General features: G+C 39.9%; 1 protein-coding gene across 6 annotated transcripts in view; it reads right to left on the bottom strand.

Annotated features, from left to right (window-relative positions):
- grip2b (glutamate receptor interacting protein 2b) overlaps positions 1-27621 on the bottom strand; it is a 458459-nt gene that overhangs the window by 328629 nt on the left and 102209 nt on the right. The gene's annotated exons all lie outside the window — the stretch shown is intronic.

Here is a 27621-nt window from a genome sequence, read left to right as displayed (position 1 = left end):
TCAATCAGGGCTATAAAGAAAAGGTGGGGAAAACTGACTTGACAATTTGAAATGTTGCCATGTTTTTACATCTGTCAAGCTTGATGAGGTGCCAACAGAGGGGGAGATAAAATTATTTCTCACTTAGCCTATTTGTAAGGTGTGCATAGGGAGTAAACAAATAGTATAATATATGAGGATAAAAGCTATCACACACGTGTGAATGGGAGGCAGGTAAAGGGCTTGAATAATGACAATTCCACACCAGTCCAGGGGGTGGCGAGGTGCACTGACTGTTTCTCTCAGTCCTCTGCGGACCACTCACGGGAAATCCCATAGGGTTCTGGCACCCCAATGACACCACTTCCAGTCACGATGACATCATTCTGGTCCCGGCCTTTAAAGCTGTCACCTCTACGCACTCAAATCAGTTCTGTTTTGGACTCAAACCTGAACACTACTGTTGTGGTGTGAAATTTTGCATACAAGTTGATAAATATTTTGTATGTCTTTATTGGTAACTTGTAATACTAATGTCTATCATTATCTAATGTCTATCTATGGTTAAGAACCCCTTCCCCCCTTTTATGAACCAGTCCTAATTTTACGGCAGAGTTGGGGGAAGTGCCTCAGACAAGTTTGCCCAGTGTTTCTCTGCAGGACTCTCTCAGTCAACCCCCACAGGAAAGCTAGACTGCCTAACTGGCAAACTTCAGGTTTTGGCGGCAGGTGTGAAGGTATTCTCTGCCCCATTGATCTAAAGTATGGCGGTTTGGAATTGTCTTGTATCAGAAGACTTTAAGTACCATGACACCCTATTGGCTGTAGGGTTTGGACATAGAATCTATAAATTTGCTTGCTTTACCTCTCCCTCTTTCTTACAAACATCAATGAAGAAGCATCTCTCTGCCACACAATGAACTGAAAAAGACAACACAATGAAGAGCACAGCTCGGCAGCCATATTGAGACAGGCATGCGGCCTGTTCTGAAGAAAGATGACCAAAGATGAGGACTTAACTAGAGACATTTCAAGTAACTAACAAGTCTGTGTGCCGCCTGAAACTACACACCTGCATTTATCAGGTTGTATGGCTGCCAATATTCAAATGTACTTTGCATATTGTTATTATTTATGAATATTATCAACAATACATTATTTAAATTGTAACTTAATTCCTGCTTGTCTTTTACTACACCTAATTGCCTGAGGTTACAGATGTAGAATGGAAGGTGGGGAGACATTATATATATGTCCTCCCAGGTGGTGCAGTGGTAGTGCTGCTGCTTTGCAGTAAGGAGACTGTGGAAGATTGTGGGTTTGCTTCCCAGTTCCTCCCTGTGTGGATAGCGCTTTGAGTACTGAGAAAAGCGCTATATAAATGTAATGAATTATTATTATTACGGTACGATGCCTTATAAACAGTGGTAAGTCTGTGAGATTTGAGGCACTCTGACAAAAGCTACATATTAATAATACAAAAGGGGAAAGTAGAGTAATATATCACTATACCAAGACAAAATAACTAACATCTAAACAAACCCATTTTGCAGCCAGGGCATAATATATGGGTGGATACCCCAAACCTTTTTATGTCTCCTGTCTGTTCTTATGACAAAGCATATAAGGATGTCATTACATGGAATAACTAGGCATAGTATATCATCATAGCTGCAATTAGAGTATGAATAAGCATTTGAAAATTGGGTGGCACAGTAGTTAGTTAGTCTTAGTCATGAGTTCCCAGTTCAAATCTTATCCTGGAAGGGTTCTCTCTGTGTCTGCCTTTATCTTTCTCTTCTTCAGTTTCCTTACCACATCCCAAAAGATTAATTTAGATTTTTAAAAACTGGTCTAGTGTAAGCAAATGTAATTGTGTGCATAAGTATGCCATTACATGAACTTATTCTCCATTTTAGGTTTGGTTTCTGTCTTTTGCCCAGTGCTTCCAAGTATAGGCAATGGCACTACTTGATACTGATGGATGAACAGACCAGCTATTTTACAAATTAGTAATGTATTCAATGAACAGAGTCTTTTACCAGTTATATATTTTAACTGATTGGCTAATTTAAAGGATGTAATTGCAATCAGCACAATTAGTTCTTTATTAAATGAAGTATCTAAATCAGACTGGACACTGGGAATTCAAAGGGGTGAATTCCATTGTTTTTTTTTCGTTTTCACTCTTTCTTTATTGCTGACAAGGTACACAGACATTAGGAGACATGTTGATATCAAATTTTAGCCGTAGTAGGAATGTAGCATTGTAACGTGCACACAGTACAGTGAAATTCTAACTTGCATGTCCAACTATCATGTTGTCACTCTCCAGCAAAATAATACACAAAAACTTGGATTTAAATTATTTATACAAATCAGTTATACACTGTAATTTACATTTACAATAGAAATGTAAACAGATACATTAGATAGAGAAATACACATTATGACATCATCATCTGAAACAAAATGCCCAGATGAACCCAGATGTATGTGTGTGTGTTAAAGTGTACCTGCCAAATAATACAAAGAGTACATGACATGTGTTTCCTCCTATTTGAGGCTCATCAGATATATGCACCTTTGCTTCCTCTAGCAGGGATTGAACCTCGGACGTCAGTGCCTAGGGCAAAACCTAAGACGTTGTACCACAGCAGCTGGTTCACTTACTTGATGGGGTGAAGATCAGAGTACGACTGTAATTCGTTCGAAACTCTGGACGTGACCCAATTTGGTCGCAACCCGAACATAATTTGCCCATAAGATTGTATGTAAATACAATTAATCTGTTCCAGACCGTATGGACTTGTGGCACGCGGCTGGGGGTGGCACCCAGCCGGGACACCCAGGAAGACAGGAGGAGGGCTTGTGCCTCCTCCAGACCACGAGGGGGAGACCACCCTGGTTGCTTTGGGGGCCACGGGTACAGAGCTTGGAAGCTCAGCCCTGTAGGGACCCGTGGTCACCGCCAGGGGGCGCCCCCATGCCTGAAGGTTCCTGGACCCCAGTACATCCGCCATACCCGGAAGTGCTGGGGGGAAGATGTGTGGAGTCACCCGGAGTGTTTCCGGGGATACAGCTGGGGCGTGTCAGTGGACGATTGCCGGTGCACACCTGGAGCACATCCAGGTGCAGATAAAAGGGGCCGCCTCCCTTCACAGAGAGGCTGCAGTCGTGTGGAAGACGGACGAGGTCGGTGAAGAGAGAGAAGGAGGTGGTCTGAAGAAGAGGCATAGTGTGGTTGGCCTGGACTTTGGGAGAGATTGGGGTTTGTGTGGCACTGAACATTGTAAATATAGTAGTGTAAATAAACGTGTGGAGGTGACTTTGAACATGTCTGCCTGTCTGTGTCCGGGGCTCGTTCCACAGACTGTATGTAAATATATATATTTTTAAGCACAAAAATAGTTAAATATACCATAGAATGCACAGAGTAATAGTAAACTAAATGTAAAAACATTGAATAGCACTGAGAAACCCTTGAACAACAGAGAAAACTAACATTGTAAGAGTTTACGCTAGACCCTTACGAACCGCTCACTGCAAACACTTTTTTTATGAGTTTTAAGCACAGGGAAAAAAATTAAATGCCACTTCTCTTACGACACTTTTCAAACCATCCTCTACTGTCTTTAAATTCCTCACCTTCGCCACTCAAACAAGGATTATTTTTCAGCAAATTGCCATGAATCTTTCTGGCTTTCGTTCATGTGATCACCTCGCTTATGTTATCCCCTGCAAGTTGCTTTTCATTCACACTAGCAACAGTTTTTCCACCTCTTCCAGCACTTGAGGCCTCTGCTTGGTTAACATTAAAACTCCTTTTGAAACATCAGCTGTTTTGTTAGGCCCTGTATACGCAAACAAAAGAAAATGGGAAACGGAGAATGGGAAATCATTGACGCGTACAAACACGCATAGGGAAACTGGCCGCCAGTGTTTTTGTTCATCACCCAAGTGTGTGGTCATGAACAGATGCAAAATTGTGGCAAACTTTTTGATCGTAACCCGATTTGTACGTGTTCGGAAACGTTCGTGACCAGAGGTTCTACTGTATTATATCCATAGGTCTGAATCACAATTTGATTATTTGGGGGTTTCCTATCAAGGGGAAGCAAATGTGAATACACCTGATGTAAGATGTGTCGTGTGCTTTTTGTACTATTTGCAATTCAGACCTATGGCTATATACAATATATATATACTGACGCCACCCTGACCACAAGTGTTTACCGCAAACAATGCTACTCAGACAAGATTCTACACTCCGCCAGCAACCACCCGGTATCTCATAAACGAAGCTGCGTGAAAACCCTATTCAAACGAGTCCACACGCATTGTAATACCAAGGAAACAAAAATTAATGAGAGACGCTATCTCTTCCATCTTTTCACCTCGAACGGATACTCAAAAACATTCATTAATCGGAGTCTACACAGCAGACGCCAAAGGAATCAGCATACAATCGACTTAAATCAGAACCCCCACCCCACCTGGCATTCACTCCCGTATCACCATAATGTGTCAGAAGGCACTGCATGCACCCTGACCAAGTGGGGCATCAGAATAGCACATAAACCCACGAACAATCTGCGCATGGTCCTGTTTAATGCTAAAAACAAGAAATCTACAGCCGAAACACGAAACGCAGTTTATAGTATTCCATGCAATTCTTGCTCAGCGGTATACATAGGACAAACGTCAAAAAGAATCTCAACACGTGTACAGGAACATTGCAACGCCGTCAGAAGAAAGGATGCACTATCGTTGATATACGCACATACTAAATCGACAGGACACACATTCAACTGGGACAACGTAAAAGTAAAATTTAAGGCCAGTACTAAAAGTGCCAGAGAGTTGGCCGAGTCTTGGCTATCAGATGAAAACGCCATCAACAGACCCTTGGACATAAATCCAGCATATGCCAATTTAAGAAGGACATGTACACAATAATTAAACTATATAACCCCCCCCACCCCCCCCCTTTGATCATAGTGACTTAGTCACCTCCACCCAAATGAATGTGTTGCTATATATTGCCTTTGATTCTTGTAAGTCTAAGCATTATCCTCTGATGAAGACCCCTGATAGGGGTTGAAAGCTCAGGAGTAAAAAACTATTTTATGATACGTGATTCGTTTTTTCTCCCTTCGTGGATCTCCAGCTGCAAATATATATATATATATATATATATATATATATATATATATATATATATATATATGAACAGGATACAGGGTCATTGGGTGGTGCTGGGGACTGCCGGGGAAGAGGATGCATTTTCTAAGTTTCTGCCTGACCTGGAAGTGCTTCCTGCACTGAAAGAATTCCTGGGTCGAGTTAACATGGTACCCTCCATCTCTCCCAGCAGAGTGGAAATTGTGAGAGGAGTGAAGGTAAAAAAAAAACAGATAAAGAAGGAAAGAACAGAATAGTAATATGCTTAGCAGAAATCTTTATGTACAGTACAAAAGAAAATCAAAACAATTGTTTTGAACCTGGGATTGTTGTAAGTGCAGCAGTGTCAGGTTTGGGGGGTCTCAGACACCTGCACGGTATATATATAGAAATGATACTATGCCAGCCACGAAAATTACTTTTAAAGCTATTTATCTGGATAGTAATTGTTTACTTGCTCATGAAAACAGCACATAACATTAGCATAATGACAAATACACATGAAAATAAAAAATGAGAATATCTTGTGTTTCAGATACACACCAGTATTATGCAGGGCAGCTTTATGAAATAAAACTGAAGCGCTCCTCAGGTAAACTCTTAGATGCTTCATGCACATTTGCTACGGCTGTTCTTTTGACTTTGGCGGTTCTTTCTTATTCCAAATTGAGGCCCCTATAAATTAGTTAAATGACAGAATTACACTCAGTGAGTGGGGTTGGATTATTATTGTATGGAATAACCAGTTAAAGTGACAAGCACTTGCATGGTCTACAATGTAAATGTCTATGATTCCTTTGAGTTATTATATATAATAATAATACATTTTCTTGGTCTAACTGATTATATTCTTTAGTTTCCTAAATTACCTAGTTAAATTGTAGAATCATTTATAAATTTAGCTGTCTAGCTTGGTTTAGGTCCCTATTCTGGGAAATAAAGAATTAGCATGTTAAATGTTTTTCCTTCTGCACTGTAACAGTTCCTCCAGGCTATTTTATATAATATCTGCATATTTCAAGAAATAATGGATAATGCACTTCAGTATTACACATTAACTAATTAAACTGCAGAATCCTTGAAACATTACTCATTAACTGGAGTTAGTTCAGTTATTTGATGGGATAAATACTGTAATATCAGTAATAACAGTGCTGAACAGCCTTTGAAACCAAATATTAACGCTCTCCTTTTGTTATTTTTTATGTAACTGGGAATTTCATTAAATAGCAGATGACCCATTTTAATTCTAACCTATTAACACAGTTAATAAGCAGGGATTTTTATCTGGTTACATTTCAGCTTTACCACTGCATCACAATGACGGGTAAGTCAGGCCAAATGTGAGTGTGTGTGTTTGTGTGAGTGAGCCCTGCAATGGACTGGCACCCCATCCAAGACTACTTCCTGCCTTGTGCCCACTGCTGGCAGAATAGATGGGTATGTATACAAAGAACCAGACAGCTCAGGCCAAGGATGGATTTAGTGAAAAAATGGAGGCAATCACCACCGAGAGAAGAACTGGACAAAAACAAGAATGAAGCAAAATGAGTTATCATTTTCAATTAATTTGATTGTCAATTCCCAGACAACAACCCAAAGCTAGAAACTAATATCCCAATTTAACAGTTATAAAAGCTGGGAGGGTAGTCACTGTATACATGGGAGGGTGATGCCAGTATAGCTTAAAGTACCTTATTTCAATAAAGGAAATTTCTTAAGAGGATATTGTGAGGAGAGAGCGGGTATTATGTGCCAACACTGCCACCATAAGAATTTTATATTCACATAGTAGAACAGTATTGAAATATGCCCCATTCCACAACAAATAAATACATAATTATCAACCAGTGGCAATTACATTAGTTATGGCTGAATCCTTCCATAGCTGATCCCCTAGACATAGTATTGCTCAGCACAGAGCACAAGTGGCTCTTCAAGTACACAGAACAAAATGTGACATTCAAATCAAACTGCAAACTTAAAGGAAAGGAAAGACTAAAGAAATGCAGCCTCTATGCCAAAGTGTCTTTTATACCTAACTAGTGTAACGATGGGCATAAAGGGAGAAGGTATTATACAGTCTGAGGAAAGTAAGGGCCTCAGTTGTGCCTCTTATCACAATAACACAGAATGAGTCAAAGCCAAAGCTGCTCCAAGATAACACCTCATGGAAAAGATGAGCAGCATTAGTGATGACAGACTCCAGTTTTATTATCATCCACTCTTCTGCAGCTTCTAAGTATACTGGGCCTGTAATACAGCTGATGGTCCTCATCAGATTATTTGGGTGTTTGGCATTCCATGAGCTAGTGTTTCTACCTCAGTAGACCATATACAGTATATCAGTTACCATGGGCTGGAAAAACATTTCTAGTACATGGATGCACACATTAAAGAACCCAAGTCTACTCCGAAAAAAAAAGAGCCTACAGCCTACAGGTCTGTGCTGTCCACCATATCAATCTGAACTTAAGCCTAAAAGTGGATACTCAAGTATTTTTAGGTCTGGGCCATCTCCACCTTATGGGTTGTGATGATTGATCTTAGGATGCTGATTTCTCTGTCTTTTTAATGTCCAATTCCGGGTGGTTCAATGCAACACAGGAAAACTCTTTCATTACGTTCTATAATTTCCTTTGTTTCCATTGTTGGTACAGCCTGCAGTTTTATTTTATTTGTTCATTTTTGGTCAAGAGGGTAAAGAGAAACATGGACATTTCCCTGAGGTGTTCTTGTGTTGCTAACTACCATCTCTGAGACACAGTCCTGGGGCCTCATGTATAAACGGTGCGTACGCACAGAAATGTTGCCTAAGAACATTTCCACGTTCAAATCGCGATGTATAAAACCTACACTTGGCGTAAAGCCACGCACTTGTCCACGGTACCTCATACCCTGTCGTACGCAAGTTCTCTGCATGGTTTTGCAGACTGGCGGCACCCAGCGTCAAAGCAGTGCTACTGTTCCTGTGTGGTTACCCTTTCTTAGATCCACATCCACGACAGCGGCTTTATCAAATACACTGAAATTAACAGCATATCGTTCATAAATTGAATGCATCTGATTGTAATTAACCTGTAACAATATAATGGTCCACAGAATGGTCAAACTATTCTAAATACCATAACTGCTTTAGCGTTGTTACTCTCACTGCACCTGTTTCTTCTTCTGTCAGCTGCTCCCGTTAGGGGTTGCCACAGCGGATCATCTTTTTCCATATTACTCGCACAGAGTATTTATATCATTGTATCTGATTGTGAATCACAGATCTACAGCGATTGGAAATAGAATTATTGGTATACAGCATCAAGCACTCTCTGCCTCAGCCATTCGCTATTTGAACTGCTCTCATCCGACCAACACTTCACAGCCTTTCCTGTTTGGACCTCGCGGTTCACAAACAGTTTCATCCCAAGAACTATACACGCACTCAATCAGTCCATCAAGTGCTCCTTGTACAACTGTTTGTACTTGCAAGTTACCGTGAGGTAATTGTACTTATAATACAGTTATAATATTGCACAACCTGAGCCACTTCATAAAGCGCTTATTTACATGTGATGACGATATCATTTTTAAGATGAAATGCAGCAAAATATGCTGATTATATTATACAGATAAAACTTTAACTACATGGTGCCGCAAGTGAGCTTGAGCTTCGTTCACGGATTGTTCCTGCCTCGCGCTGTTTTCATGCTGTGGCTGGCGCGACACTGGAAGAACAGATGGATAGAATAATTAAACATTACAAAGATATTTCGATGTTCCTTTAAAGTTTTGAAGAATCGACGTTCTAAGCTTACAGATGGCTTAACGTCTATTACAGAGCTGATTGTGTGGCGATTGGGTATTTGGAGAAAGAAAAGTAAGGACAGGAATTGGGGGTTAGTAGGTTTGAAAGAGACAGAACTTCTGTAATAAAGCATTTCATTGAAGGTCGCGCATGGCGCAGCAAGCATCTTGCTGTAAGACATGAACAATCACTGTGCCACCGTGTTCCCATGTTTAATAACATGCCTTAACTCATACCATCATGAAAATTATATCACATATACTTCTCAGTATTTTAATTACTCAGAGAGCTGTAATATTACGAACGTAATGGATTCTGTGTCCTGTCGGAGGAAGAGCACGTAGTGATTCAGGCACACAGAGCACATATAAGATCAAATACACAACAAAGCATTTAACGTGCTACTTTAGTTACGATGGGATTTGAGAAACTAGTAAATTAAATGATTTTAAGATGAAGTTTATGATGTTCTACTTTAATGACAAAATAAACTACGTGATTAAAGTGGAAATTTTGAGATTACAGTTGACATTTCGTGCTTTTTTCACACTGTGTGTCTTTTTTTTTTCACTGTACCCTAATAAGCTTTCATATGACACTCAGACGGTGGGCTACGAGTCGCCTTTTCACGCCAACTTTGATATGTGACAACTTTTTTACTTCGGGCACTGTGTGACTTTGTGAACCTGAGCTTTCGAGTTTCTCCGACACGCTATGTCACTCGATCAACTTCCTTTTGTTGCTTATATAACTGTTTAAACCAACAAATAGTACGTTTTTCTTTGCCTCCATTTGGTATTCGCTGAAATTCTTCTATTTTTCCTCGTACTTTTGCCATTGCCTTTTCAAAGAACGCTGGGCTTAAGGGCTATTTATATTGATTTGCATATTCAAAGAGGCGTAATTCTGGGAGGAGTTGGGGTGGGACAGCAAGCGCGTGCACGTGCGTTTATTTCCACGCTGAGCGTAATTTATGTAGCGGAAGAATGCGGAAGTTGGCGAACGCACAGATTCCTGCATCTGGATTTTTCTGTGCGTAAGCACATTTCGGCTTTTGTGCTTACGTCATGTTATAGTGCGAATCCTACGCACGGTGTTATGCATGAGGCCCCTGGAGTCTGATCAAGGACATTGTGGACACATCTACCTATATGGACTTCAGCTTATTTCCCAGTTGGAGAAGCTGTATGGTATTAAAGGTTTGCCAACCATTCACCCTCTAACTGTGTATCCTTCTAATAAAGTATTTACCATGCCTGTTCTTTTTTCATTGACTCACCATTTCCACCACCTTTCAATCTTGCCGCACGTCAGACCACCTGTGCATAAATTGAAAATCCAAACTGCCTAGTGAAAATCTTTTTATTGACTTCTTTCTCAGATTTAATTGCACAAAAGCTAGAAAAAAGCTAGTGAAATGTTTATCAGCTGCAAGAGGAATACACACTTACTAAAAGCATAGGCCATCAACAGCATGGAATTAGACAGGGTCAGTAATTTAAAGTACCTGGAAATTGTACAGAATATTAGCTTGAACTTAAAATTCAATAACTAATATTCTACACAGGTTTCACAATGTGGCTGCTTCCTACAAAGGCTGTGGAGAACAGATGGATCCTATAGAATTAGTACACGTTACATAAGGAGCATACTTACCTTCTCATTCTTGCCTTACAATCAGCCAGGAGTGACAAGCTAACAAGATTAGCCGATGGGCAATAAGAGTAAACCGAAGGAAATAGTTAGTGTAGGGTCTGCTCTCTGTGGACAACAGTGCTCGGGGCTTCAAGGACGTTTGACTCACCAGTAAAATTGAAAATACTCAAGACTACAGTGGACTTCCCAAGTATTATGAATGACTGCCCTCAAATACTAGCTTCTAAATGAAGATGTGTGATTTCAAAGTTTAAAACAGAGGAAGACCAAAGAGATTTGACTCCCAAAGTGATCTGACGGCTCAAAAAAGTGATATACTGTAACTACATGGAGTAACTCTACCAGTTCAACTTTGTACTTAATAAAATACCTTTAGCAGTCATATTTCATGGAGAGGCCAAATCTTTAGGTTTTCTGCTTGACATACTTTAATATTTCATCATGTCGTAGGTCCCAACCAGTAGACTGTAAGTGTCACTAAGCTCTCTGCAAGCTATTTAGTTTTACAGACTTGTACATAATGAGTTTCCACTTGCAGACAATAAAAGCAATTATGAGAGAATGTTCAAGGATTAGGGATTTTTTATGTTTAAGAAAGATTAATTAATACTACATTCAGTTAAAAGTTTATTAAAAAAAACACTGTCTAAACGATCTTATAATTAAAAAAGTGCCTCTTATGAAATTTCTGCTAGCTCTATTCTCCCTTGTTAGACATTGCAGTCATATCTATCTATCTATCTATCTATCTATCTATCTATCTATCTATCTATCTATCTATCTATCTATCTATCTATCTATCTATCTATCTATCTATCTATCTATCTATCTATCTATCTATCTATCTATCTATCTAACATGTCAAGCATTCAAATCTATTTCAATTACGTCTAATAATGAATGCAATGTTAGTCACCGCCATAACCAAATGCAGCATTAAAAGTGATTGTATTAGACAGCAAGTATTTGTGTTTCTTAAATGTTGATCATGTGTTATGACTGTCAGACGAACAATGACAACAATAAAGGAAAATGATGCAACTATCAACCACAAATTCTGAAATCCATTCATCCATTTTGTAACTTTCGTATCCCACATGCAGCAAAATTTATAACAATTCTACTTAGCGGTGTTAGTAGCAGCTGTACTGTAATTTACAAAAAGGTGAATTTTAAAAAACCTATCTTAAATAGAGCTGCTGGGCTGGTATTTTCTATCTGTATTTTTCACTTGAAGTAATCTGTCATAGAAAAGGGACAAGTCAAGAGATCTAGATATTGAGTGCATTCCTCAAGACTTGTGGATTATAACAGAATAAATATTATTTATTGCTTTTTCAAATACAATACAATACAATACAAAACAATACAATACAATACAATTTATTTTTATTATAGTTCAAAATCACACAAGAAGTGCAGTAATGGGCTTTAACAGGCCCTGCCTCTTGACAGCCTTGACTCTCTAAGGAGACAAGGAAAAACTCCCATAAATACCCTTGTAGGGAAAAAATGGAAGAAACCTTGGGAAAGGCAGTTCAAAGAGAGACCCCTTTCCAGGCAGTGTGGGTGTCAATAAAAGGGAGTAAATACAATACAATACACCGGACAAAACACAAGTAATCCTCAATACAATATAATAGTAAAATAAAAATATTACAAGTACAGAGCAGAATTTAACAGTAGATCATATCACATAATATGATTGGATTTGTTTAGAGTCCTGGAGACCTCAGCCATCAAGCTGTTTCCCCCAATTTGCCATTCCACAGCTGAGATAGTGTTGACCAGCCAATCCAATGAAAGGACCCCTCTACCTGATGATTCCTGTGATCCTCCATCAAATGAGCTCATCCTCTTCTTGACTTAATAAAGAATTGCACTTCATTATTTAAAGTGACCAGTGCTGGTTACTCGTAATTTTCTTTTCCCGGTTTTCGCCCACACAGACACCACTAAGACAGAACTGTATTCCGTGCTATTGATGCTGGTCTTTATAGAAGGACACCTTTATCACGAATCTCAGACAGAAGCTGATCCCAAAAGAATGTCACTAGCCAGGGTTTGACTGAGAAACTTTTGCAGTTATGTGGACAGTCACCCAGTCAGAATTCTTTTCCACTTGATGGCTTCTTATTGAGAATGCAATTCAGTGAATAACCAGATGGAATCACTCCCAACGGTACCACTTCAGTGTGATTCAAAGGAAGGTCTCAGTCTGGTCTGTGTGCTTACGATAAGGCAAGAATTAAAGAGAGTCCAATCAGAAATGTCACATCTTAAGGGTAACAAATGGATTTGGCAGAAGCCATCTATGAATTCTCATTTCTCATTCTAAAGTGGAGAAGGTCATGTCAGACAATGGCATGTTTTTTTTTTTTTTGGTTCTTATTTTTGCTGCCTGTCCAACAAAGGTCTCCTTGAACATCATTTAGCAATCTCACAAAATGGAGAGCAGAAGTGAGGAGAGGAGGGAGAGACACAGAGAGATCGAGAGGTCGTGACTGCACTCTACCTAAGCAGGAACACAGGATAACGCTTTACCAACATGGCCTTTTTCTGGTTTTCAAATAAATGATGACCCAGTTAGTTCTTCAATCATTTTATTTCCCCACCCACCCCCAACTCTCTTTTTAATTTTTTCACAATATTTATATTTATCATATAAAATTGCATTTCCAAAATCATATTATACATTTCTAAGAATACAGGATCCTTTTAGACTCTGCCTGATATTGCATTTATTTATTGGATATGATTGAATCTATGACTCCTGCTGGGTATGAAATGATCTAAAGGTATTAGAGTACAGTGCATCCCGCGGCTTGTGGTTTAAGCTGAGTCGACTGCTTAAGCCAACTTAAAATTCAAATTATGTGTGAATAAAACTACACTCTAAAGTGTGGATTTACCACATTGTATCTAATTAGAATTTTACTGCATTCATTACAGAAAGGTATAATCGAGTCTGTGGACTATCCTGGGCATAGCTATGCACCCAGTGCTTACAACACCTAAACTTGCATCCATTTCCAGCACAGATGTTCTGTTTTAGTAGGATTCGTAAAGCATCCAAGGAGATTCCATTCATCCATCCATCCACTAAAATGATTATTCCCCGCTCTAGAGTTTGAGATTGGGTAATTAGGGCATTCAGTTAGCAAGAGCATCAGGCACCCATTAACAGGTTAACACTTCTATTCACAGGACTGCATCGAAACAAATAAAGATGAATTACATCTTTAGATTAAACATAAAAAAGGGGGTGGTGTGGGGCTGAATCCATTCAAGGCCGTCGCAATTCAAGGCTAGTGAGCTTCATAATAACTCTGCAGCAGGGACATTGGAAGTGATTATTGATTCTTATTTGCTGTCCACACACGTATAGACAATAAGCCCCTGTGTCATTCACTAAACCAGAGCCACCTTTTATTCCTAGAGCTGGCGAATGTGCCCAGTATTGCAGCAAGTCTGATCAAAATGACCACAGTATATGAATTTGGAATTGACATGTCATCCCCACCACAGTTGAAACCTTGTTTTTTAGATTTGATTAGATTAGATAAACTTTATTAAATTCAGATGCATACAGCTACAGAAACATAAAAAAGAAGGATACAGATTCACAGGACAAATAATACGGCCAATCAATCAATAAGTAAATAAATAAATAAATAAAATAAGTGTAACAAGTACATTGATTTGCCTGATAGCAGTGGGTAGAAAAGACCTTCATAGCACACAGTGGTGGATTAAGCCTGTGGCTAAAAGCGCTCCAAGAGAGCACCTCCTAGAGAGGATGGAGGAGATTTTTCATGATGGTATCCAGTTTTGCCACCATCCAATTTTCCACAACAGTGTGTCCAGGGTTTACACTGTGCTGGAACAGGCATTCCTGATAGGTTTTTTAGGCATTGTGCTTCTTTTGAGCCCACGTTACTTCCCTAGGAGACCACAGCATAGAACACCACAATGGCTACTATGGACTGGTAGAACATTTCCAGCAGCTTGCTGCACACATCAAAAGACCTGAGTCTCCTTAGCAAGATCAGTTTGCTCTGGCACTTCTTGTCCAGCGTCACTGTGTTGTCAGACCAGTCCAGTTTGATGTTTATGTGAACCTACCAGGTACTTGTAGCTCTGCACCACTTCCATGTCCTCCCCCTGAATGGTGACTGGTCTCAGAGGCTTCTTGGCACATCGGAAGTCCACCATCAGCTCTTTTGTCTTGCTGATGCTGAGTTACAGTTTGTTGTCCCTGCACTACAAGACAAAGTCCTTCACACCCTTACTGTACTCTGACTTGTCTCCATTATTAATGCAGCCTACGTTGCAAGGGTCATTTGAAAATTTCTGTGGATGACAAGGGGTGGCATTGTATTGAAAGTCTGTTGTGTGGAGGGTGAATAGGAAGGGAGACATGACAGTTCCCTGAGCAGCTCCTGTATTACACACCACTATTTCTGACACGCAGTCCCTCAGCATCACAAGCTGCTTGATGCTTTTTAAACAGATGGCCGGTGCTCTAGCGTTTTGTAGACTTGACGTTTTCTGCTTTATTTTAGTTTTGTACACCTTTCTGTAATTAGAAATTGGATCAACTATTTTAAACCTATTTAATTCAGTTTATCAGACAACAAATGAGAATCAAACCCTGGAGGGAGCATCAGTCCATCATGGAGCACATTCATTCACACAAACACTCTATTTTATGCCAGGTACATTTACAGTCATCAATCGACCTAACCAGCATGTTAATGGGATGTGGGAGAAAACAAAACCAACCAAAAATAACAAAAAAAACTGATACGAACATGGGTGGACATTTGTGCAAACTCCAAAACAGCCAGTGCCTGGGTCTCTGATTTGAACCAAAGCCTAGAGAGTTAACCACTGCACCGCTTCGAAATGCACTATACAAAAATAAATTGAACAGAGTTGAACTGAATCTAATGTGCCGTGGATCTGTGCACAAGCAGAGAATGGAAACAGCATGAGAAATCAAGTCAAGATAATACCTGCCGCCTGATTACCTCTCATCCTCCTTCAAATGCCTCCTTGTTCCATCTGCTCCTTTACTGTATATATGAAAAAAATACCTCCTTATGCATAAACTTCAGAAGTAATTATTTCTTCTCATTTCAATAGCATTGGCAATGCATTTAAACAGAATATAAAATACTCTGCTTTTCCCGACCAGGTTTAACATCACGGCTCAAAACCAATTTAGAAAGCAATTACTTATAATGATTAATAGGCACAACATAGCTTGCATTTTCTTTGAAATGATGAGCTCGGGCCTACAGATTTTATATAACTGCTTTAGATAACTTTACCATACTGTGTAAATAAATAACAAAGACACAGGCCACTCTCAACGAGTTTATATAACGTCATCTTAGCAAATTTAAGAAAGACATCAGTTGAATTTTTAAATGGCCAAAAGAATATTCTGCTGTATGCAATGGAGAATATCATAACTGGTCAAAGAATGGGCTTAACAGCTTACCGCGTACTTCTTCACTTAGATTCACACGGTTAGCTTCTGATCGCATGTCTGGTTATTTCAATTACATATCCCTGGAGGTTTCACCTGAGGTTCTTTGGGTAAGCGATCACACGTGCAAATGTGCTGGCACTCTGCCTAAGAGAAATGAAGCTCTGGGCATCATCTTAACCATGAAGCAGGGAAGTGCCACTAACCTATGAGCTTGTCAGGCTGAATGGCATGACATTCTGAAGGACAATCTAGGTGAATATGGTGGATGTGTCTGTTGGGCAGAATGGCCTGTTCCCATCATAACTGTTTTAAATGTTCTAAAGAACTGCCATAGACATTCAGATATCAGAGACTGTTTACAGTATGTGGAGGTTATTTATTAACAAACAAAAAATAAAAGTGAAAAGTCATTAGAGCATAAAAGAAAGAAAGAAACACCTCTTTGGCCTAGAGGTTCAAATCTCTTTGTTAGAAATTGAATTGTGGCTAAATGCTTTGCTTCTGTTCTAAAACAGCTCTCGTGTGTCTGTCTGGCTGGACTGCCTGCTTCATGATACCTGAAATCCAGATGTGGTTTGTGTCTTGAAGACCAGCATGGAGTCACTTCCATAACTAGAGGTGCTGTCTAAAACAATAAGACTTCCCGTCCAAGGTTTCTATGTGGAGCACATCACATGCGAGTATCACTGGCTAAATGACTTCCAGCCGACATTTCAGGGTACAAAGAGGCCATTCCAGTGGGTAGGACCTACGTGCAATGATCTTGGCATGATGCAAAAGCACACCTTGGTGGCACTCTGACTGGCAAAGCTGTTGAATGGTACAAACAAGGATGATGGTTCAATCCCCATCTCTGCCACTTTTGCAATGAAAGTCATTAATATAAATTAGAAATGGTAGCACCCTCTTCTACGCGGTGGAGTGCTGGGGAGGCAGCATAAAGAAGAAGGACGCCTCACGCCTGGACAAACTGGTGAGGAAGGCAGGCTCTATTGTAGGCACGGAGCTGGACAGTTTGACATCCGTGGCAGAGCGACGGGCAAAGGGGAAGACTCCTTTGAATAATGGAGAACCCACTGCATCCACTGAACAGTATCATCTCCAGACAGAGGAGCAGCTTCAGCAACAGACTGCTGTCACTGTCCTGCTCTACTGACAGACTGAAGAAAACGTTCCTCCCCCACACTATGTGACTCTTCAATTCCATGGGGGGTAAACGTTAACATTATTCAAAGTTATTGTCTGTCTGTTATACCTGCATTGTTATCACACTTTAATTTAATATTGTTTTTTATCAGTATACTGCTGCTGGAGTATGTGAATTTCCCCTTGGGATCAATAAAGTATCTATCTATCTATCTATCTATCTATCTATCTATCTATCTATCTATCTATCTATCTATCTATCTATCTATCTATCTATCTATCTATCTATCTATCTATCTATCTATCTATCTGCAGAAGAGATCACTAAGGGAGTCCTATGAAGACCTCATCCTGTTCTCCTCTTAATTAAATTCTGAAGCCAATGACGTGTATTGTTAAAATTATTCTTTGGTACACAAGTGTCTCAAAGGCTTTGGAAAGTCTAAGCAAAGTTTGCTGAATGATGTGCTTTGTCTGCTACTCTAGTTGTCTGTTCACAAGTCTTAGGAATTGTTTTGGCAGAAGTATCCTCAGTGATCCAGCTGGCATATATGAAAAACAAATACTGTTTGCCAAGCTTAAACGTGACAGGTGGTGCTGGGAAGGACTATATAACATTGTGTTAGGCAATTGGAGGTGGAGTGCCTTGCAATTATTTTGTGTTTTAGTAATTAATTTAGATCACTTTGCAGGGATCACTTTTCACTCTGACATTAAAGAGTCATTCTCTGTTGATCAGTCCTAAAAAACAGCCAAATTATTTTCCCTGTGATTCAATAAAATGTGAAAACCTCCAAGGGGGTGAATGCTTTTTATTGGCACTGTAACTGCATATGAATAAATAAATATTGACAATACAATTAACCTGCATTTCTTATAACTGTAGAAAGGTGTATGTATTATCATGTGTGTGCGGGTACGTGGGAGACCACTTAAGGGCTCTGGTGATAGTAACGACCCTCCAAACTAGGGGTTGGCGCTGTATTCCAATGCCTTCTCTCTCTTCCTCCCTCTGCAGAATGGAAGATTGATGGACGTTCCTTCCTACCTGAAACCCTACATGACTGGAAGTTTGGCCTTTTGGAGTTCAGTACAGTTCAGTTCTGAGCTCCTGCCCGAAAGGACGCTATCTGCAATTTGTTGTGTGTTTTTCCTTTTCCTTATTTCAGTTATACTGGGTGACCAGGGTGGTGCCTCAAAACTTTGAAATTGTTTTGTCTCATCCTTATAAAATTACCATTGTGTCGGACGGCTGGGGTTCTGGCTCAGTCGGGATGCCTGGAGGATGCAAGATCTGGGAGAGAGACGATACCTCCCCCCGGAAGACGAGAGGGCAGTCTCCCTGGTTTACATTGGGGCCACGGAACTGGAGCTTAGAAGTTCAACCATGCTGGGGCCCATGGTCACCGCCAGGGGGCACCTGGGCCATCCCAGATCCCTGGACTGCAGCACTTCCACCCCACCAGGAAGTGCTGCCAGGAGAGAATTCGAGAGCACCTGCAGTGCTTCCGCCACAGTATATCTGGGTGCAATATAAAAGGGACCACCCCACTCCATTTGAGGAGCAAGAGTTGGGAGGCAGAGGACAGAGCTTGCGGGAGAGGAGTGGAGGCGAAGAAAGAAAGAAAGAAAGAAAGAAAGAAAGAAAGAAAGAAAGAAAGAAAGAAAGAAAGAAAGAAAGAAAGAAAGAAAGAAAGAAAGAAAGGGACTGTGCGCAATAGTGCTGGTGGGTTGAGCACCGTGTGTGCTGTGCGGGAATTTTTTGGAACTTGTGCGTCTCATTATCTGTCTGTAGCCGGGCTAATTCCACACCATATAACTCTGTTCTTGTGGTTTTGGGGTGATATAGAAAGTCACTATATAAAACAAATATTGTTTGCTTGATGTTTTCCTCCCAAATCACTTCCAACTCAGATAACTTTTAGTTATGTCTGGTACACAGATACAGATAAAGAGCACACTTCTAAAATTATTTTAGATCATGCTCAATCATTTTTACAATCCACTTTAATAAAAGGATTAGTGTCTGCGGGTCTGTCTGTGTGTCTATCCGGTTGTTATGTTGCTGTCATTCCAAAAGATGGAGCATCACAAACATTTTTAGTAATAAAGAGCATTGCATTTCTCATTCCAATAGATGGCACATCTCAAACAATAGCACTGATTTATGAATCCCATATCAAAGGGCACATAACTTGTGCATTGCATTGCATTTGTTATTCCAACAGGTGGCACATTATAAACATTTTACCGATGGCACATCACAAGCATTAACACTGCTTTTTACAAATCCCATACCAAATAGCATACAATAAAGACAAATGTGTGGCAAGGTGCACTGCAAATCTTACCACTGAGGTCTACGTTGATCATTTAGATTTCAATCTGTCTTAGACGTGTAGCACAGTTACAACAACAACATTTATTATATAGTACATTTTCATATAAATGATGTAGCTTAAAGTGCTTTACAAGATGAAGAAATAAAAAATAAAAATCATAAACATAAAATTAGGCAATACTAATTAACAAAGAATAAAGTAAGGTCCGATGGCCAGGGAGGACAGAAAAAACAAAAAAAACTTCAGAGGGCTGGAGAAAAAAAAAACAAAATCTACAGGGGTTCCAAGGTCATGAGCTAGTGATAATTATATAAATTTTATGAATATATTTTACCAGTACGCTGATTCATTTTGTACAGATCATAAATAACACACACTGACATCTTCCATTCTCCAGAGATGCCTTTCTCCTCCTCTGTTCACAGCCATTATCACTCCCACCACTAGATTCTGGGGCAGATTGCATCCACAGGACAAATTGCTCTTCAACAACCACTCATACTGACAAATGCATGAGTGTAACTACTACTACTACCGATGTGCATTAGCTTTATCTGTTATTAAATATATTTACTGTATTAATTTTCTGTTGTCTGCATTATACTACTGTCTATTAGTTTATAGAAGGCATGCAAGAATCTTATACTGTGTACACATAAGTGTGTAGCAAACCCAATGATACATTACTAGTGAGAGTGCCCTGTGGTTGATGGTCACCCCATCCCAGACTGCTTCCAGCCTTAACCCCGGTGCAGTCAGGACAGGCTCCATCAAGCATAATCTTGAATTAAAAAAAAAAAAAAAAAAAAACAATTGAAAATAGATACTGCGGTGGGCTGGCGCCCTGCCCGGGGTTTGTTTCCTGCCTTGTGCCCTGTGTTGGCTGGGATTGGCTCCAGCAGACCCCCATGACCCTGTAGTTAGGATATAGGGCAGATTTCAAAATCCTTCTTTTAACATATAAAGCATTAAATGGTCGAGGTCCGGCTTACTTGTCTGAACTTATCATGACTTACAAACCTGAGCGCACATTAAGATCTCAAGATGCCGGTCTGCTTATGATTCCAAGGATTAATAAAATAACAGTGGGAGGTCGAGCTTTTAGTTACAGGGCCCCTAAACTGTGGAATGGTCTGCCTGCTACTATAAGGGATGCCCCTTCGGTCTCAGCTTTTAAATCCCGGCTGAAGACTCACTACTTCAGTTTAGCATACCCTGACTAGAGCTGCTGATTAACTGTACAGACTGCATCTCTGTTGTTAGTCATTAGCACTTAAACATGAGTAACATGACAGTTATAATTGTATACTAACCCTCATCTATTCTGTTTTTGTTCTTGGTACTCAAATGTGGCACTTGGTGCCACGGCCCACCTGCCAAGTTGTTTTGCCTGCCTAAGGAAAAGTCATCCCAGATGGAGGATCGCAGGAATCGTGGGAAAGAGGGGTCCTTTCATCGGATTGGCTGGCCCAGCACTGTTTCAGCCGTGGAATGGCTAAATGGGGGAGGCAGCTTGAAGGATGAGGTCTCCAGGACTCTACACAAATCCAAATCTTATTATGGGATATATCATCTACTGTTAAATTCTGCTATGTAATTCTAAAATTTATATTTTTTATTTTTTAGTATATTGAGGAATCGTTCTGTTCTGTGTATTGTATTGTATTGACCCCCTTCTTTTGACACCCACTGCATGCCCAACCTACCTGGAAAGCGGTCTCTCTTTGAACTGCCTTTCCCAAGGTTTCTTCCATTTTTTCCCTACTAGGTTTTTTTGGGAGTTTTTCCTTGTCTTCTTAGAGAGTCAAGGCTGGGGGGCTGTCAAGAGGCAGGGCCTGTTAAAGCCCATTGCGGCACTTCCTGTGTGATTTTGGGCTATACAAAAATAAACTGTATTGTATTGTATTGTATATAGTGGGTTGGATAATGGATGGATGGATGGATGGATGAAAATAGATAGATGGATGAGTTAAGACTATATGTGAATATGTAATTAAACACGATTTCCCAAACTCAGCAAAATTCTTGTTTAAAACTGACAGCTGTGGACTCAATGAATTTTGGAAATGTGTTTTTCAGTTATCCTCTAGCCAAACATATGCAGTGATGTGAAGGACATTTCTAAAGGGGGTATTACTTAGTAAGCAGATGCCATCTGTCAGGGGTGGGGATCCTCCAGTTCTACACTCAGACCTCAGAAAGTTATGTTTTTGCCTCTTGATCAAAATGTTTTCTCATGATCTACACATTAATATTTTTCAATCAAACAACGTACCTGTAGCAGGGTAGTTAGAAGGCCCTGTAAGTTCATACACTCTCAGGTAAAAGAGAAAGCTTCACCATCAAGTAATTTGTCCTTATTTAGTATAGCAGCTTTTCCTAAAGTGTTATTCGTTTACTTTGGTCTTCAGTGTGAGCATGCAGGAGTGTACCCTCCAATACACTGGCATCCCCTTGCAGGTTCTTTTCTGTCATTTGCTCAAAGCTGCTGGGATATGATCCAGCTCGATTTACCCTATAATGGAAAAAGCAATGTTGGAAAATGGAAGAATGGTTACGCTTGGCTAGTAGGCCTAGACTTTGAATTTTGGAAATTTATTTTTCAGTGGATGGAAAAGATATGCATACTATCTAATATGTTATCTTCTACCCGGACATAAGCAAAGATGTGAAAGACATTTGTGAAGAAGCCACTAGTTAGTAAGCTAGTGGTGGGGATTCTCCCGTTCTACACTCAAGCCTAAACAAGGTTGTAATTGTTTGGTTTTTCTACAGTCACCTATTCATTTTGCAGTCAAAGTGCATTGTTAGGGGTCCTCAAGTGTAGAAACCAAGATGAAAGAGAAAGTTACACCATCAAATAATTCATCCTCATGTTATATAGCACCTTTTATGGTTAATAGTAAATGCCATTAATTTACTTTGGTCAGCAGCTTTTGAATGCTAATGCACTCTCTCTGCTCGACTGCCTTCCATTAACTCCAAGAATGTTTAAATGCCCTGCTTTTGCTTGCCTTATTACTATTTTTGAGTCCTCTGCATTGTGGATGATTATGGTGTCCCTATTTTTCCCATTTTACTAGTAAGTAAAAGCACAAATCAGAATTCTGATGTCTTCGGTATGGGCATGCAGGAGTATGCCCTCCGGTGCACTGGCATCCCAATCAGTGTTTTTACTTGCCATATGCCCAATGCTGCCAATGCCCTTGACCCTATAATGGAGAAATTGGCTTTGGAAAATGGAAGGATGGTTACATTTGGGCTAGACTTTTGTGTAAACTATCAGGGTCATTTAATACTAAAACGACCATTGAAAATATTAATGCAGGGCTATTCAAAATGAAAGAGCAGATTTCATAAATGTATTTCAAACAAACTGTATAAGACAGAAACACATTCTGCAAATCACTGGATAGAGGAAAGTTCAAAGTTTGGTCCTATGGTCCTTGAGGTTGCATGCACTCAACATGAGCACCATGTGTAGCAGGACAAACATCAAAACGGTAGACCATTTCTTGTCACACACGAGTGAACTGGTCCCTAGTTACTGAAATCACAGCTTCCTCAATTCGATGTCGCAAATCTCGAAGATTAGCAGGCATAAGTGGCACCTTCCAATCCATCATCCTGGAATGGTGCCATTCAGGTAACTCCAGACTTTCATGCAAGAAGGTGCCCTGCCTCATTTCTACTTGGAGGTCCGGCGTTATCTGTACGACACCACTCCATGGATTGGAGTAGGCGGACAACAAGATCTTGATCATCATCTATGGCCTCCCAGGTCTCCAGACCTTACCCCGTGCGATTTTTATCTATGGGGGTACATTAAAGAAAGAGTGTTTGTTCCACCTATGCCCGCTAATCAATCTTCAAGATTTGCGATATCGAATTGAGGAAGCTGTGAATTCAGCAACTAGGAACCAGTTGACTTGTGTATGCCAAGACTTGGTCTACCATTTTGATGTTTATCGCGCTACACATGGTGCTCATGCTGAGTGCATGCAACCTCAAGGACCACAGGACGCAAATTTGAACTTTCCTCTATCTGGTGATGTGCAGAATGTGTTTCTGTCTTATACAATTTGTTTGAAATACATTTTTGAAATCTGCTCTTTCATTTTGAATAGCCCTGTAATTACTATCAAGCTATAATATGATTATTACAAGTACTGCAAAATGAACCAATCCATCTACACTGTTAACAATAATAGTTCTCTAATGTCGCCATACTTCTGAGTCCATCTAGATCCAATGCTTGATAAAGTACCATTTCATTTTGGTTAGGCCTTGGAAATGTTTTTTTATATATGGATAAAACAGAAATCTCTAATGTAGAGTAGGCTGCCTAGCAGGGTATTGAAAGATCAAGAAAACCAGAACTTAGCCTGCATTACTGTCTGTGACAGGAGTCCTTTAGAAATTAGGAACCCAACGGTATTTCACAAATCTGTTATCATCTCATCATGGCTGTTTATGGCACCTGTGACAGATCTAAATAAATGCAAGTCCTTTCTGGAATCTTGATCTGGATGGTTCTGAAGAAGCACTTTGGGTAGGGTTACCAGATACCTATGAACCTGAAGGAGGACACTGAAAGTCATAAAGGAGGGCAAAGCCATGATAAAGGAGGACAAAGGAGAACGCGTCCCATTCTATTCACGAAACACAATGTGAACTGTGTGTTACAATGAAAACTTTAGAAACAGCTAATTTGACAGGTCACAAAATGCGTGGTCAAAATTAAAAGTTATAACTATGCAGTTTTGTATTTTTCAGACGAGGAGACTTTTCGCAGCAGTTCATCGTTCCGGGAACATAGGCGTGGAACTCCAGACAAGAAACGTTCTTAAGATTGTACTTTATAAGTCAACAGATAGTGTATTTCTTTCTTTTGTCCACGGTGCATTGATCAAGGAAAATGCTTTTTCAACGTTGGCATTGTACCTAGGAACACAAAAGAAAAATTTGCAGATTTTAAGCAGCTCTGAGTAACTGGCTTCATTTGCACAATTCTGAAAATATGAACTCCACTGTTCATGAAGGAGACTGTGAAAAATCTTGTCATCTTTCTGTCTTGCCAATGATTTCGGGATTGCAGTACTGGTCAAACAACTGAACATCGTCTACAACAATTCCCTTTTCACTCATGTACTGTATACATGGCAACAGATCATCGAATGTACTGTCTTTCACTTTGTTTAAAAACATCCAACGAAAGTACTGAAATTCACCGAGGGTGTCATCCACTTTTCCAAATAATCGATGCACCCTTGGTCTTCCATTCTTCACACATTTTTTTTTCCGATGTTCTCTCACACTCAGGGAAGTAAAAGTTTCACTCTGTTTGCGTTGTCGACTGTAGGATGCTGCAAACCTCCAACGCTGATATTTCTTCCCTTTCAATAGCTGCAATTTTCGCCTGCCATACTGACATCAGCGAATGCAAAAACCACAAATATACTTCTGAAAAACTCTTGTCGAAAAAATTCTTGATCAGTATTTATGATTTATGCTCTGAAAGTATGCATTCAGTGCGAGGAATAACTGCAACCGCCTCTCAATTGCTGTGTTTTGTTTTCGATAAAACAGATGATTTATGTAAAACATAGAGATGGTAGCGTGCGATTTTAACTAATATCACAGTCAAGTCAGTGACTGATGAAAGTCGGACATTTTTAGGCAATGCCTGCCGGATGGAGGACACAATGACGAAAAGGAGGACATGTCCTTCTTTTGCCAGACATCTGGTAACCCTAACTTTAAGAGTGCACCCATTATTGACGCCAGTTAATCCAATTCAGGGTTGTAGGGGCTGGAGCCGACCCCCTGAAAATTGTATACAAGGCAGAAAATAACCCTGGGCAGGGTGCCAGTCCATCGCAAGGCACTCATGTGTGTTTATTTCAGTTTTTACCCTGATCTGCAAGTCTCTGGGATGTTAAAGGATAACCCGAGTACCTGGAGAAAATCCAACGAATGCCTTTAACACATCTCAACAATGGTTACCCTTCATCCTTTCCAGTGCTTTACTTACTCAGTAAGTACTGAAAGTAAATATAAGTGATTAAAACTAACTGTATGTATGAGAACAATCAGTTAAAGAAATAATAAAATAAAGACCTAAAGTGTTCATTACATAAATCAGCTGATAAGTTAAATGTGGCCGGGCCCAGCCAGATGCATTGATATTTGACAGAAGAGAAGCAAATGTGACATCTGACAACACCTTCAAAGTAAAGTTTTAAAGTTTAGTGATTCACCAAGCCAAAGAAGATTTTATTTTTAACAATGCAGAATAAAGCCAAGCACAGTAGTCAGCGACAAGTACAACAAATCTGATTAAAGTCAAATGTGGCAGAAGACACTTAAAAGTTTTTGATATGAATGTGCCCCCGTTTCCTTGGTGCCCTAGGCACCTGCTTATTTTATTTAAAAGTTAATCCAGGGCTACCATGTAGACATTTTAAGAAGGTTTCAACTCTATACAGTGAATAACTGGGTCAAGATCTGAATGCAGGGCTCTGGACTTGTGAGGAAGAAGCGCTGATCACTAAGACACTGTGCCACCCCTCATTATGACTCTTTAAAAATATGGATAACTCAGCGCAATAGATGAATAAGAGAATGGGTATGCAAAGCCAAGAAGAGAGTGCATTAAAAGTTCCAGCATGAGGCCTGTGCAGAAAGTTAATCCAATATCAATATCCTTCCATGCATGTTGCCAACCTACATAACACATGGCATCGTTTCAGGTCGTGCATGGCAGCCTAGCCCAGCAGCAATGGCAATAAAGCTGGAACTAAAATTGGGACATCAGTCGATCATGCCCACAGATACATTTGCTCGTAGACCCGTAACACAGAGTTAGCAATTCATCGAAATGCCTGGATTTGCAATTTGACGGGACACAGAAAAAGCCCGAGTGCAGGCGAACAGACAGTGCCCAGGCCAAAATCTGCACCAAGATCTTCATAACAGTAAGGCAGCTGCAACATATATTGCTTCAAAATTCTTGCCATGACACTAAAGAACTATGAAATACGACATTTTCAATAAGCACAAATTGAACTGCTGCTTATAAAAGGCGCTACACGTTCATAATAATTGACACAGTAAACGTACCGTCTCCAGCTTTACGAAGAACCCAGCAGCTCGGGAAGTCTCACAGGCGCTCGAGTTATTTCTGGGCACTGCAGGCTACCGTGATGTCCTCGCCGGTTATCACTCAGCACTTTTTAGACCTTCCCGTTGCTTTTTAGGTGACACTTTGAGTTTAAATACGTAGGCGCTGCATAATTAACACCCCTGAAAACTAAGTGCTACAAAGTTGACTCACATGTAGGTTACATATGCTGCTGAACCGTGGATGAGGGGAGATCAGCTCGGAAACAGACCTGCATTACGCAAGCACAGACTGCTAAAATGATCGATTGGATGTTAACCTTTAAAACAGAACATAAAAGAAAAAAAAAGCAATGCAGAGCAATACACGAGCGAACAGAAACATCAGATGTACAGTCGAGCTAAGGAGCAATGGAGCGGGGCTGCTAGCGACGGTGGACGAGGCACAGTTTCACAGTTCCAAGCCTGGCGTCAGACCTCATGCATTTTTGACTCAACTGGCTACTTCTGCTCTCTCTAAGGCAGCCAAAATTCTGAAAATCGGCGAACCGGTATACGAAGTGACTTATTTGTGAAAATCAATATTCTTTTCTCATATTTTTTTCTTTTTACACATACTTTCATCCAGAAATTATCATCAATTTGTTTAGCACCATTTCATTCGATAGATAGATAGATAGATAGATAGATAGATAGATAGATAGATAGATAGATAGATAGATAGATAGATAGATAGATAGATAGATAGATAGATAGATTCCAGTAGTTATCGCTAGCCAGCTTTTAAAGAAAAAAACATTCAAATATATATATTACATGAAACAACATATTGTAGCGTTAAATAAAGTCAGCGTGCAGATGGACAGTTTCAAATATTATCAGCAAGAGTATAATTG

This window comes from Erpetoichthys calabaricus, chromosome 18 (genome assembly GCF_900747795.2).
Source record: "Erpetoichthys calabaricus chromosome 18, fErpCal1.3, whole genome shotgun sequence".
NCBI lineage: Eukaryota > Metazoa > Chordata > Cladistia > Polypteriformes > Polypteridae > Erpetoichthys > Erpetoichthys calabaricus.
This window is presented reverse-complemented; position numbering and strand designations above follow the sequence as displayed.